Consider the following 15015-nt stretch of genomic DNA (forward strand, 5'->3'; position numbering starts at 1 on the left):
AATCATTACTGGAAGTTCATTATTTTTTAGCCTTAAAATATAGGGCTTCCAGTCTGTAATGGCATTAGCACTGTCTGACAACAATGGAGTGTCTTTTCTTTCTGTCCACAGTGAGCGTATCTTCCTGTTGTACAATAATCTGGCTCCTTGAGGCTTTCTTTCCTGGCTCTTCACACATCTGCACAAGGCTATGCCAGCAAGTGGAACTGTTTAAATTACCAAGGGCCTTAAGATAATATTTACATAAGCAGTGTTGAAAGGAAACCTTGCAAGCCCTCAGGTTATTAACGGTAATTATGCTTCATAAACCCATGCCCTTCCCTTGCCAAACATACTTAAGGACCCTGCGGCTCTTATTTGAAGTTTGCGAGCTTGATCACAGTGAAGGGAACCATGTAGATATACAGATTAAGAGTCAGCAACATCCACCCACTTACCGGCTTAAAAGAGGACAGTGTTACTGGGTGTATTCAGGCACATCAAAGCCTGGTTGTGCTGTGAATGGAGTGATACATTGTCTGAGCGATGGGATGTGACAGCGCAGATACAGACTGTCGCTGACATGCCTTCCATCCTGGATTAACAGTGAGTCAGGCTGCAAGGAGTTTGCTTCTTCAACGCGCCTCTGGAAGCAAGCCAAGCTAGAATAACTTGTCCCACCCCGCACACTCCCACCCCGACAACATACTTCACTTTTTATTTGCATTCGGATTCATAACTGGGAGAAGGATCTTTTCCTCTTATAGTTCAGGTTTTGTATATAAATAGGTTTTCTTGGAATGCATGAAAATGAGAGCTAGAGCTCCTTAAAATGCTGGATGGTTTCCTTCCTTTTGGATTCAACTGAGAAAAAAGTATCTTTACTGTGATGCACATAAACCCCTTCTTCTTATGGTAAGAAAAACAAAAACTTAAATTTTAAGGGATGACCCAGTCATCGAGGAAACTAAGTTGTACATCATGTAACGAGGACATCTTCAGTGTGATGCAATAGTAATAATGAAACCAATAGTATGTGAACTGCATACTGTCTTACTTAGGAAATATTACACTATGCATTCTTTGATTTCTGAACACATAATGGGAATTCCCATTAAGCAGGGAGGATCACCACAGTTGTGAGAATTTCTGATTAAAATTCAATGCCAATCTATCCAATAGTTGTTGAGATATTTGAACCAAAGAGGTTGACTGACCAAAAAATATTGTCATCCCAGGATCCCTGCTGCAAGCGTGGATAAAAATACTTAATAGAAAACGCAAGTATTCTAACATTAAGTTCATCCAACATCACATTCAGATACTATAGCAGTTACGTACTGTGAGTAACTACTGTATAAGAAAAAGACATAATAATAAAGCAATAACACAATCATAACCGCAGCACAAAAACAACACAGTTTAGAATGAATGTGCAGGTATATCTCTGAACGCGTGTGCACCTGTTCACATGCAGCTGGTATTTATCAACACCCTGTGAAAGAACAGTACATGTGGTTGTAGCCTTTCCTTGATCGCAAGTCATAAGTCACTAACACTACTACTGTAGATCTTTCTATGCTGCAAGTGTAAAGCCTTGAATTGAGAGCTGATGAATAGGCAGGGAAGGTTCTTATCAGGGACAGCTGCCAGAGTCATTTATCAGTGGAGAATAATGGAAGCGAAAGGGGATGAGTGGAGCAGTCGGCCTATTGCTCCACAGTATAATAGGCCTACATATCCTCAGTGTCCTGGAATAACTCTGTATTTCCATCTCTGTCAGTGCTGGCATTGTGTGCCACTTGCAGAACAGGTATCAAGAGCCAAGAATCTGCCATAAGAAAAAAATGTCTCACAACTCCAGGGAGAGTGTGTGAAAAGGGTAATTATACACTTTCCACAGTGGTTGTTGTTGGAACAATGAATATTGTCAGAGGGAAGGTTTCAGAAGCACAGTCAGGTCATTGTATTTGTGAGTTATGACATGTGGTCAGGAATGTAGCTTGACTACGCATTCACAACCTAGAACAAAAACTGACTTAAAGATACATTTGAAATTATATGAGGAAAATATGTATAATTAGCGGGAAATGTAACCTCTGGCTAGCTTGTTTATGAAGGTCTCTACCCCAGAAAAGGACCACATAAAAAGACAATCAAATAAGGAGTCTTTGTCTGGTAAATATAAACTTCCACTGGCACTCACTGAGCAGTTTTTACAAACACATTTTTATACCATTTTGTTAATAATTTCATCCAACACCTCTTAATGTTCCAAGTGCACAACACTGAGTCTCATTCATGTTCCAAACACATTCGTGTGTGAATCATTAGTAGAAGGAAATTTACACACTTTGGAGGTGTTCGTCAAACTATAAGGAGCTCTGGTCTGCTTTCTGCAAACACGATTTATTCCTGACTCAGCAGTGACTCAGAACTTTCCCACTGGTAAAGCCACAGTCTGACAAGTCCCTGCTCCTTGAGCCCAGTGAGTAGCTTCACCACTGAGCAAGATTTTTCTGTGTGTGCTCTTGGAACAATGCCACGCACACATCCCCAGTGATCCCAGAGACATGCTCTGTGGTTTACATGTCCCCATGGTAGGCCTCAGGTGTGGATCCAGCTGCTCTCTGGTAACTTCTTGCTCAGCTTTCTCTGAGGCTGCCTTCACCTGCTCCGTGGTCTCCTATACATATTCTTATTAGTGTCTTATTTTATACGTCTCATACGTTTTCTCAATATGCAAGAGCACCTCTGTTTTGATGCAGTTCTGGATACTGTTGCTCAGTGTTGTAGTCAAGACCACCAAACCTGAGACCAAGGCAAAGTGAGACCGAGTCAAGACCTCGACCAGACCAGTGGCCAAACTCCCTCACCGCACTTCAAACTAACAATAAAATGTGGAACATGCAAACCAAAGGCACCCTTCAAATTGATCTGAAACATCCACATTCATATAAAAACACCCATAGAGGACAAAAAGATTCCTCATCATATAAGTTTACCATTAGACATGTCTCCATATATACATTGCAGAGGTGTATACAAACAAACACTAAGGAGCCGAAATCAACTTAGCCATCTTTATTTAACACTCCTTTTACATGTTTTACCATCCACCTAACATTTTTTTTTTTTTTTTTTTCCCAGCAGAAACCAACAATAAGCACAGAATGTATAAAACAGTTATTCAATACAGTTTTATTAGAGTCCAACACTATTGTTGCTTTTGTATATTGATTCATGATAATTAAGTTCTACTGATAGTAATGAACATTATGTACGTTCTGGAATCAGAAACACATGCAGATTTTGAAAACAGGTGTGTGATCGATGGACCAAGCATTAGGTTGCTGACTTAATTAATCCCCGTGTTTAATGTGTGCAGATGTGCTCACAGGTAGACAAAACATTTCACGGAGATCTACTGATGGTATGTTGGTCCCAGACAGAACCAAACCCCCATATCAGTGTTTGCACCACTCAGTAAGTACAGTGCAGCTGCACAACACTACAGATATGTCCTCCCATGAACTCTACTTCGAACTGAACTATTCCTGCAGAAAAAAGGACGACTAGATCCCAGAGCCTCTTATCAGCGAACTTGCTGCCAGTCATGAGTTATTGCCTGCGTCAAGAACGGACGCTATTGCTGTAAAAAAATAATGGACACAGACCAGTTCATATTTGATGGATTTATGGCTTCAGACTTCTGATGATGCCTGTCTGTGTGAGAGTTGAATCATTGACTTGTGATTTGAAATGTACTGCTTACAACTCAAGATGCACCTCACCCAGTGGGAGAAAAGATGCCATCGGCTTATAGTCTTTGTTTTATCTCGCTTTGATTAGTTCCTCAGATGCTGTAGAGCTGCAGCAATTTTGCTACATAGGAGGCTCCAACGAAGAAGAAGAAACAAAAATAAAGTTTGAATTGTGAAGACATCTGTGCAAAGAACTGTTGTGATGTGAATTACTAAAGACATCAGAACATTTCTAAAAAAACCAAAATGAAAATATCCTCATTGCGTTAACTTAAAACCATGCATTCTTACTTTTTTAATGATGCCTGGTAACCTGCAATTTTAGTTCTTGCTCTTGTGCAGTTTAACACTAAAGAACATACTGTTATGTGCATGTACCTGCAAGTGAGGCCATTAAACTTATTTTCCTGTCGTTTGCTTAATAAACTCTCCTCTGCCATGTGATTTAGTGTAGCGAACCCACCAAGGCAGTCTATCTAAACACCATTAATCAAGTTCCTATGCACTAGCAAAGCAGCTATAAGTGCCCACTTATGCCTTTTCTATAAGAGGCAAAGAGGCCTTGGAGCTGGTCTTTTGTAAGGGGACGACGGTCAGCTGGAGTCCGCAAATGTGAACACAATAAATGGAACATAAACAACAGTTGCACACAAACACATTTTTAAGTGCTCACCAAGGCAAAATGCACAGCAAAACGCACACACACTCTCTCGCTCTCCTCCCGGACGTGATAACACAATGCATCGAGATAATGGCCGCTGGCTGCTGCTGTCGTGGGCCTGCTGCTTCATTGTTGCAGCCTCAGCAGCTCGTGCACAGGGGCCCCTCGGAGGAACAGCCCGTCGGAAGGGGACAGCTTTCAGAGAGGCGGCAGCGACAGGCAGAGAGCTGGTTGCCCTCACAGTCAGAGCAGCCATGTCTCCACTTTGTGCAGGAGTAATTTGTAGAGAGCTGTTTGCAAAGGAGGGAGACAAGGAACAGCCCTCTCCCTGCTCCATCTGTGTCCTCTGTCCTGTGTCTTGTAGAACTCTTCAGATCCTGAGGGATGTAAAGTATACTAGTGTCAATCATGTCGAGATGAATTAATAAAGTCTGAAGGTGAAGAAGGTAAATAAAACATCAATTCTCCCAAAGCGAGAGCTGCTATGTCAGTATGCATTGTTCTTACTACTATAAGCAATAAGTTATCCAGTTTACCTGCCAGTAAGCAACTTAAGCAAGTTAATGTTAGCTCGTATTATCCCTGAAATGGCTTTCATAACTTACCCTCTTATCTGTTAACATAATGTTTCATAAAATGTGTGAAAAAGATTTGCTGTTGGAGTCGATGGAGCAGTGTTACCATGGCATTAAATGATGGCCAGCTACCAGCCATCATGCTGTTGAAATATTTAAGTGGCTGGTGGATATGCTTCACTCACCAGCCAAAAGCCAGTGGTAAGATACACATTTTAAAATTCACTATTCATTTGGCTGAAGGACAAAAAAGTTCACTTTGCACCCTGAGTGTTTCACTGTTTTTCTCTCCAGAGGGACGTGTTGACTTTGTTTTCACGGGCAAGACAACCAGCTCAGTCAGTCATGATCAATTGGAGATGTGTGAGGACAAATGAGTGTTTCATTTCAGGTGACAACTATGACAACATTTATTTATTTATTTATTTTATAGATATCGGGTGTTCCTTCAGCAGAGGGCGTTGATTGATTTGTGTTTTTCTTTGACTGATGCTCCAAAGTCTTCATGGACGTGGTCAGTATTCATATTAAATCATTTGATTTTTTGAACTGCATGTTAAGGCAGTTAAATAATCATTGTGCTGCCTTTAAGTTAATAGATAATTTCAATAAGTTAAAGATTATAAAAGCTCAAAAAACCTACTGGTCACAGGTTGATGCAGTCAGCACACTCTGCAACACATGCTTCAGTTGAGCTCAGGCAGGCAAGACGAACACTGCTCGGTGCATGTATCTGTTGGAGGCTTCTCTGTCACGCTTCTGCCTTGGAAATCGTGTCTGTGAGTAGTATGTGTAGATTACCGCTATATTCTTGTATTCTTAAAGTTTTTACATGTTGTAGATTTCTTTTATCGGGTTAGCTAAACGTGCTCTGCTAAATAGCAGCAGCTAGCTCTGTTCTGCAATTGGCTTGTAACTTGTAGTTATTGTGTTAAGCTATTTTTTTACAAAGTACAGTGTTTGCTTTGGCATAGATAAAGTGTGTGTGTATAATATATAATTTCTACATGTACATGGAAAGTTTTGTGTACTGATTTATGTTTTATCTCTGTAATGTTTCAGTTTTACAATCAGAGTCTTCAGGAAAAGAAAGACAAGTCAAGCCTTGTGTGTTTATCGGAGGACATTTGGATGTTAACTGGCTGTCTAGCTGTGCACAAGTGAACGCGCTGCAAGGGCCATACAATCATGGATGGTAAATCTCTTGAAAGTTGCACCAAGCAGTGTGGATATTCATTCAAAAATATCATTTAATTGAGTTATTGTCCAGGCACTTGATGTTCATCCAGTCATGGCCATTTATTAACTTGTACTTTACAATGAGTGTTACTCCAGAGGCTCTGTGGTAGTGATTGGAAGTCTGATAGTTGTATTACTTTTATAGCATGTCTGTTTAAATGGCTGGATTGAGCCGTCACAGATTCAAGACGTTCGAAAAATACAATTATGTTAAAGTGATGCTATTTTGATGTTGTACAGAAAATTGAAATAGGAAGGAGCTAAGTAGAAAAGAGGAGTTTAAATTAGTTTTCTGCAGCAGCAGATTGGTGTTTAACTTTTTCAATTTTGCACGCCTTTCTAAATTGCCGCTGTGCGCTTTTCTTATGCCTGTTATTATTCCTGTTTTCAGATAAATGCCAAATTTGTGTATCTCCTGCTTTCCAGATCTCTCTGGTAGCCAGATCTACAACCTGAAGCTGCTGAAGATATTTATAAAGAGGGCATCAGACTAAAGAGCATTATGGCGGCCGTGGCTCAAGTAAGAATGAATACTGAAAGACCAACAATGTTTTATACAAATCACTGCGAACATATTAGTGAGTATTAAGGATTCTAACGAAACACATGTTTCTGCTGCTCTGTCTTGACCAGAATGACGATCATTCCTCATTTCTGGTCCTTTGGGAAGCCTGACAGCAACCCATTGGTTTAAATCAGGTGTGTTTGAGCAGGGAAACATCTAAAACATGCAGGGCAGGGGGCCACCAGGACCAGGATTGAAAAATACTGTGTCAGACCATTTTTTTTTCTCCAGAGGGTAATGGGTTAGCTTTGTTTTTACTGACAGGTCTTACAAGTTTTTACAAGTACAGGCAACCAGCTCAGTCAGTCATGATCGATTGGAGATGTGTAAGGACAAATGAGTGTTTCATTTCAGACTGCAGAGGCTGCAAAGGTTTTACAATGATGACATTTGATTTTTTTTATATATATATATAGATATCGAGTGTTCCTCCAGCTGAGGGCCATGGTTGACTTCTGCTTTGCTTCTAGTGGTGCTTGATTTTTAACTGCATTTTAACACAGTTGAATAATCACTTGGATGGTTGAGTAGTTTGGATATTCATTACAAAAAGCATTTAATGTAGTTACTGTATATATATATACTGTATATACAGGATCAAGGTGTTCTTGAGATACTGCGTTCACGAGAAAGAGACAGATGTGAAGTCACAGTGACTTTGACCTTTGACCTCATGCTTGTTTCATTATGTGAATTAAATCAAAGACCAGGACGCCAGAGTATAAACCAGCCGTCATGGGGACTGTCCTCGAGGGCAGATTGCAGAGAACTGCATTTGCTGCTGCTATTGTGTATGAGTCTCAACTCAAGGCAATGCAGTCTCCAGGCTGCTGTATAGGTACAGTAGCTGTAGATAGTCAGCTGATATCTCTAAACAGTGAAGCGGATCGTTGTTAATCCACAACATATTACACTCTCTATAAATACTAAAGATGTGAGGTGTGGGTGTGGAGGCTTTGGAGCTTTAACGTGTCTAATTACTTCTCTGATGATCAGTAATGTAATTATTCTTTTAGATAATGAGTAAGTGATTGACAGCGTGACTTGCCCAATATTATTGAAATGTGTGTATTACAATGTGACCAACATAAAGGAGTTAGAAACCAGCATGCAGCCGACTTGAGCTAAAAACATGAAAGCCAAATTTGGAACTGTGTTTTTGCCCCTGTTTTTAACAAGAAAACAAAGTTTGTTATCCTGGGATGACAAGATAATTAATATGCGATCACAAGGAAAGAGCTTGTTATCTTGCGATTACAAGATAATTAAGTTGTGATTCAGAGTTAACAGGGTTTAGAAAATCTGTCCAACCGTGACAGCTCTCGGCTTCTTGCAGTTTTGAAAGTTTCTTGTTATTGTGTTGTTCAAAAAAGGGAACAATGGATCAAAGCAGACTTATTAGAGGATCTTTCGGTTAAAAAGAGATGAGAGCTGAACCATACCCTATGTATACGCTGTCTGATGTGCGAATGTGTGACTTACCATTTATTCACGATTCTCTCTGAAAGAATTTACAAATGGCTGTTTAAAAGCCAAAACACTCTTGCAGGAGTGTCTGTGAATAATGGCTGCAGCACTCAGGTTAAGTGTTCTTCTGTAGCTTGTTGTCTCTCAAGAGGTCGGGGCAGAATATTTTGTGTTTACCGTTATGCTTTCTACAGCTCTGCATTTCAAGAAGGCCTGTTTGGACTATCTGTTTATCTGAGGCTGTTCAAATATATTCACACACGTTGGTGCCTGCAAGCTTTCAATAGAACCATGTTGGGAGTGGATGTGTTTTGGGATCAAGGACAGCTCCTCAGCAGTTGTTGACGAAAGAGTGATTGTTATTGTTTCACTTTCTCCAATTAAATTTTGAAAGCTGACTGGAGGAATCAAACCAATGACCTTCTGATCGGCAGTCTGCTTAAAATGATGGCAGTGTTCGAAAAATGAATTGTTGAGAGCTTTGTTTGAAGTGATTGCTCAGCCTTTTGTTGAGAAACCAGACACTTTGAACCACATGAGGCCCACTCATCCATGAACCAGTAACAGCTCTACATCATGAATACAATATGAACACTACAAAAGACAAACAAGTGTCTGCATCCGTTTACAACACAGCTCAACAAACCGTGACAGTTCCAGAGGATGGATATCAGTCCACAAGGTTGAAGCTAATGGAGAGCGGCATATTTAATGTCGGCTATCAGACAAACCTTCTCTACTTTCATCATATTGGATACTTTTTGTTTTTGCACAGATTTTCCTCAATTACAGGTTGTATTACAGATTCGTAATGTTTCTCATTAAAGGGTAACACCACCAATTTTACATCTTGAAGTGTGTTTACAGGTGTTTGGGGAGTACTACTGCATATGTGGGGAGAAAAAAGTAGCATAAAGCCTTTTGTGTCTGCAGAGGAAGTTGCATTAATATGATATATTTGTCACTCAGTGGCTAAGTGGCATTGTGGGTAATGTCAGTGCCAGGTTTTTAAAAGAAAGAAGAATGCATGGAACGAGATATCTGCTGTATCGACTTCGATAATTTTTTTAAAACTGTCCGTAATGTGTCCAACATTATGTACATATATGTGTTATATAGGAGTGCAATGTAAGATCAGTGGACTTTTTTTTCACATTACCCACAATGCAATGTAGCCACTCAGTGACATCACTGGAAGCAATTTATCAGATTACGTGCTGCTTGCTTTGGAGCCAAAAAGGCTTTGTACTACTTTTTTCACATACTGTATGCAGTTGTACTCCCCCAGACATGTCAACACACTTGTGTGAAACCGGCGGAGTTACCCTTTAAATATTTTGTTATTCTGCTTTGATAGCTTGCTGTGTGACCCTTTCTGACTGGCAGAGACTTTTTGGACAAGATTGGCCACTTTTTCATTAAAAGCACTTTTCTATCTTTCATATTGCTTAATAATAAGGTGCTTTACAAATAACATTACCAGAGACATTCAATAAAACACCACGTACAGATAAAGGTGAATGAAAATAAAGGCAGAGAGGCACCTGAGAAAATGTAATAAAGAGGAATAATGGTTTAGAGAAGGAATTTAAAAGCACCACGATGCATTAAGGAGATAAAAACAAAAAAAAACTAATGCAATATAGCCACAGTATGTGTCGTGTTAAGCTTAAAAAAACTAAATCAGTTGTAAAGGTAGCTGTAATGCCGGGCGAGGGAAGCTAAAACCGCTCTCATATTTTCATATCTGTTTGATCCAGTTATAAACTCACAGAGCCTGTTTCACAGCATGTTGCTGGAGGGAAGTTCAGATGAGGCAGGTGGGTGGGCAAGAAGTAACAATACTCCTATGACCACTTTAGTGAGAAGCTGCACAGCTCAATGTTAATGTAATCTGTCTCACATTTAAAATGCGATCCCGACTCCGACTTCTGTTTCAGCTCGCGTCTCACTTGATAATGTCTGGAGATATTTGTCACGCTTGAACTGCTGCTGCTCACTGCATCACCGCTGATGCTGCTTACATATTGCCGACAAGAGCCTCATTTATAAAAACAAGCTTGGATTCTTAGTTGAACCTGGGATCATATCCAACATTGTGCTGATGTTGATTAGTAAAAGATGATGAGCATTGCATCCTGTCAAGTGATTTTTTTTCCCCATATATAGTGCCAGCATAGATGAAGGTTGAGTCAAAAATAGCCATGGACCAAAAGAGTAAATGAAACCTTATGGAAGACAAGATCACTACAATCGTAGAGGAGATCAAAGCCAGGCAACACGTATTATTTGGTGGACTAAATAGTGGGCTGTCAAACAAAGCCAAACACGCAGCTAAGGAGTGTGTCGCCAAACTGCATAACCCTCACATCATTGCTTACGTCAAGTCTGAACTTTGCTTGGAGATAAGATCATTTCCATGGCAAAGTGTGGTTTTACAAATGACTACACTTGGTTTTCTGCATTAGTCACAATTGATCACAAGTCTCAGTTTCATAAATAACCCCCGAAGTTTGGATGCAGGATGACATGATGAAGGCCATATTATTATTTTTTTTTGTTAGCCATGGCTGTGACTGATCTGAATGTGAATGATGGCTGTCTATGAGACACCGGGACCTTAGTTTTATAGGCTATATTCATAATTAGGAGTGTAATGGTATCACACTTTGGACGTCACGGTTTGGTGCATGCAGTCACACAAAGAATACATCTGACTGTTACAATATGGCGAAAGCAAATACAGATTGGCAAGAGTATAATTGTGCTGATCCACACCTCAATCCAGTAAGTGGCTATCCAACAGCTGTACAACAATGAAAGCAAAATGCACAATAAAACTAGATGAAGGAAAAGACACTGTGATGCAGTATGGCCATTGGTGGATTGAACAAGGATGGTGTGGAAACACGTCAAACATGCTAATGTATATCAGACAGCATCACTGTAGTGAGAAGTCCAACAGCTTATCCCCGCTGTTTTAAGCAGCCTCTAGATGTGAGAGAGCAGACAGGGCCAAAAACATGACTGAAGCATGGGCATTTCCACCACATTTACATTGATTTTTTTATCAGCCCTGCGTGAAAATATGACCTATCTTGGCGTGTACGTTCACTGTTTACTGCCTAATGCACCACCAAGCAAGCTAGAGCAGCTTTTAGTTTCTGTGCTCCCCACCTGTGGAGCAAGCTCCTGAATACCTGAGGTCAGCTCATTTAAATTACCATTACCATTACTGTTTCCCCTGGCCTTCCAATAAGTTGGATACCTTTTTTAATGTTTACTATTTATTTGCTTTCTTTTGTTTTTTAATGTAATTTCTTGTAATCTTCAGCTTTTTGCTAACTTTACCTTTTGTTTTATTATCTTAAAAGCAATGTTATCTCAGGAGGAACTAAAAGGAACAAACTCTGACTTCAGTCAGTTGAAAATAGATAAAAAGAAACACAGCGTTATGTATTTGGCACAATATATATATTTTTCCCATCTACCGAACTCTCATACTGACTACATATCTGCTTGCCTGGTTGTCATGGTTTTCCCATTTTAATTTCATCCTGTGCACTTTTGTGCATAATTGATTGTGAATTAATTACATGCGTTTGTGTTCACTTTTGGTTGTTGGCTATTTGTGGCATGCCTTATGATGCTCTCATGCTCCCGGCTCCTATAGCACAGAGATAATGGTACTCATGTTTTCTCTATCGACACACTGCAAGACTCATTTTCTCCACATAGTGTACCTTATATTCAGCTCAGCATTCAGGAAACACACAATGCATAATTCCAAACATTTAGTTATTTGATGGTTTGCTTTCCTCATCTCTAGTCTCATAAATTAGAGCTACATGCCCAAATCCTTTGCAATCTCAGTTCATTTGCTGCTGGACTACAGTCGCATGCAAATGCACCTAAAGAACTCTCCGTCTACCTCTTGCTTTTTCAACACTGCATTTCAGATGGGTGTTTTGAGTGTGAAGCTTATAATACCCATACGTTAATACAATAAAAAGTATGTTTGTGCATAGTTCTGACAAAAGCTAAATCAGTTTTAAACACAGAATCAGGTTTCCCTTCCTGCCCTCTTCCAGCAGTTTGGGTTGCCAGTTGTTTAAAGCACATAGAGGATCTGGTTTGAGACAGGGAGGGATAGAAAGTCACCACAGTGTCAGAGAGAGAAGAGGGACAGAGCGAGCTGGTGTTCTGATCGCCAGGAATAATAGATGTGCTAAACTCCTCGCTGTCGCCTGTGCTCTGGAAGCCTTCTGATTCATCATCTCAATCATCATCATTATCGCTATCATCACCACTCTGCTCTGACTGAGCTGAGGAAGATTCCTCACGGCCTCAGAGTGCCGTAACTCTGCAGGCCGGAGCTCTCCAGCTGATGCCGCGCTCAGCTGATCAGAGGGCTGCGGTGCGACAGAGGTTTGCTGAATTAGAGGCTTTCACTCCTTAGAACATCTGCAATCGACTGAATCTTTAAAAGCTATTGGTCTTTTGGTGCTGCACCCACAGCAGTGGAGGCTCTTATGACCTTACATGACCTGAGGTTATGTGAGTTACAAATAAGTGCAGCTTAAAATGACTGCAAGGTAAATAATTTCACATTAAGAATTGTGTCATATCAGTAAGGATCGGGTGTGTTACCTCTTGTGTGTTGAAGAGGCCACATCTTAGATCAGTTTTGGTAGGACTGTTTCTGATGAGCTGTCATGCCTCTGAAGTCGTTGAATCGAAATTGGAGGAAAGAAGAGTCAAACAGAAAGACAGAACACGAAGAACTCCTGACCTCCTTGGTTTATCCTCTTTCTGTCTCGCGAGTGGCGTCTCAAAGTCACCCATTTCTCTCTGCAGTCTCAGCTCGTCTCTGTGAAGAGCTGCGGAAATACAGCAGTGTATGAATAAAAGAGTGGGAGATAAGCAAGAGGTCTTATTCCAACACTTTGAGGCCTTATCTCTAAACTACAAAACTCCAGCGCACTCTCGCTCAATTTTTCTGCCATTAAAACACTCCATTCGCTTTAGGACTAATATTCTGTGACAGTTCATAAATTGTGGGCTGCAATGATGGCTTTATTGTCCATAAAAGCTCTTGCAGTATTCAGGAACGATTTACATGCCACAGTTTAATGTGGAACTTATTATCTGCTCCCTCCCTGGGAGGACTTTTACGCATTTGTTTGTTGCAATTTAGGAAAACAACTTAAGGGAAGGAGAAATTGGAGAAAACACAAATGATCTGCATGATATTCTTGTGTTTTGTGTGTGTGTGATTCAGAGAGGATGTTTTGGTGGAAAAACTTGATGATTAGGAGAACAATACTGTACATAAACACATACGTATTCTTTCCTGTGAGCCTTTAAAGGATAAGTTCACCCAAAAGATGAAAATTCAGACGTTATTCGGAGTTTCGTAGTCCACAAAACATCGTCCAGCGTAATCCAATTTACTGAAAGCCCAGAGATCTTAAATTGATTTGAAAAGATGTTATTTACGCCCTGGACATACAATCAAACTCATTCACCGCAAGCTAAAGCTTTTAGCTTCTACAGCGAAGATTTATAAAGGGTATTAATATTGTATTTTTTAAATTAATTTGGGAGACACCTTTGGGAAAGCCAAGGTTCTCCTAAACAACTGAAGTAGATGGGGACTTGTTTTAAAGGTGCTATTTGTAGGAAAAGTTGAACTCATTCCAAACTCATCAAATAATGACGCTCTGGGTTTCCCAACTCGTCAAAAACTTTTTGACGGCTCAACTTTTCTTACAAATAGCACCTTTAAAACAAGTCCCCATCTACTTCAGCTGTTTTGCCGCGAAGACATTTTTCGTCAACTAGGGAATTACAATATTTTGGTTGAACTTATCCTTTAACATGAGAATTCACACTGAATGCAAGCCTGCATGTGTACACATACCTCCATATTAGCGAACATGTGTCATGTGTGAGCATAAATGCATCTAGCACGCTTATATACAGCACAAGGGCACACTTACAGCACTTGCACACAGACAAACTCGGCTCTCCCATCATGATAAATACTCCCCTTCAAATAGAAAAGCAGGTAAATGCCTATTTTATGGTCTACATTCCTACATGTTTCACAGATAAAACACATGATTCATCACGCATCACGTGTGCACTCAGCCTTTTGAAGTGAAGCCATTGGATTGCAATGGAGACGCATTAAATTTGCAAGCAGGCAACTAATAATTCATTGGGATATTAAACAGATATACTGCATTCCCCTGCTTAACCCCTCCACCCCTCCATGACTGAACGTCATTACCAGAGCAACCGACCACCCCAGCCCTCCCTCCCAGCCGGATAAACCCCTTTTTTCCTTTTCCTCTCACTTCTCGTTGCAGGGGTTACAGTACATGCTCTGAGAGCAGGGGTGACAGGACCGGGTGCCATTGTGGTTTTTTAATGGCGATTGAATGACCAGGACACTAGTACACACACTTCTCATAAGGCCAATTAAGTCTTGAATGATGAAGTGATGGTGAGTTGTCAGACTGAGCTGTTTCCCATATTTTCCTGATTGAGAGTGAGAAAGCTGGAGACAGGCGGTGAGAGAGGTGTATGCCTAAGCACTGCACGTTTAAGCACACGATCCCTTTTTGCAGTGAATTAAGAGCAGGCTGGTCAGCAGGCCGGGCTGCATTTTAATGGATCTCAAGCTGACGTTTTATACAGCTCATACACAATGGGTCCAGTGTGGCTGTAATACGCCCACAGTGTGCTATTTTTCAGCAC

General features: G+C 40.4%; 1 protein-coding gene across 3 annotated transcripts in view; it reads left to right on the top strand.

The window, feature by feature from the left end:
• The window catches only part of fbrsl1 (fibrosin-like 1), a 369210-nt gene that overhangs the window by 45630 nt on the left and 308565 nt on the right, over positions 1–15015 (top strand). For all 3 annotated transcript variants that reach the window (XM_084359201.1, XM_084359200.1, XM_084359206.1), the window contains exons 3-7: positions 5413–5493; positions 5632–5758; positions 6042–6174; positions 6645–6738; positions 6852–6917. The gene's annotated coding sequence lies outside the window, so the exon portion shown is untranslated. The remainder of the gene's footprint in view (positions 1–5412; positions 5494–5631; positions 5759–6041; positions 6175–6644; positions 6739–6851; positions 6918–15015) is intronic.

The sequence above is a fragment of the Pagrus pagrus genome (assembly GCF_965226575.1).
Source record: "Pagrus pagrus genome assembly, chromosome: 8".
NCBI lineage: Eukaryota > Metazoa > Chordata > Actinopteri > Spariformes > Sparidae > Pagrus > Pagrus pagrus.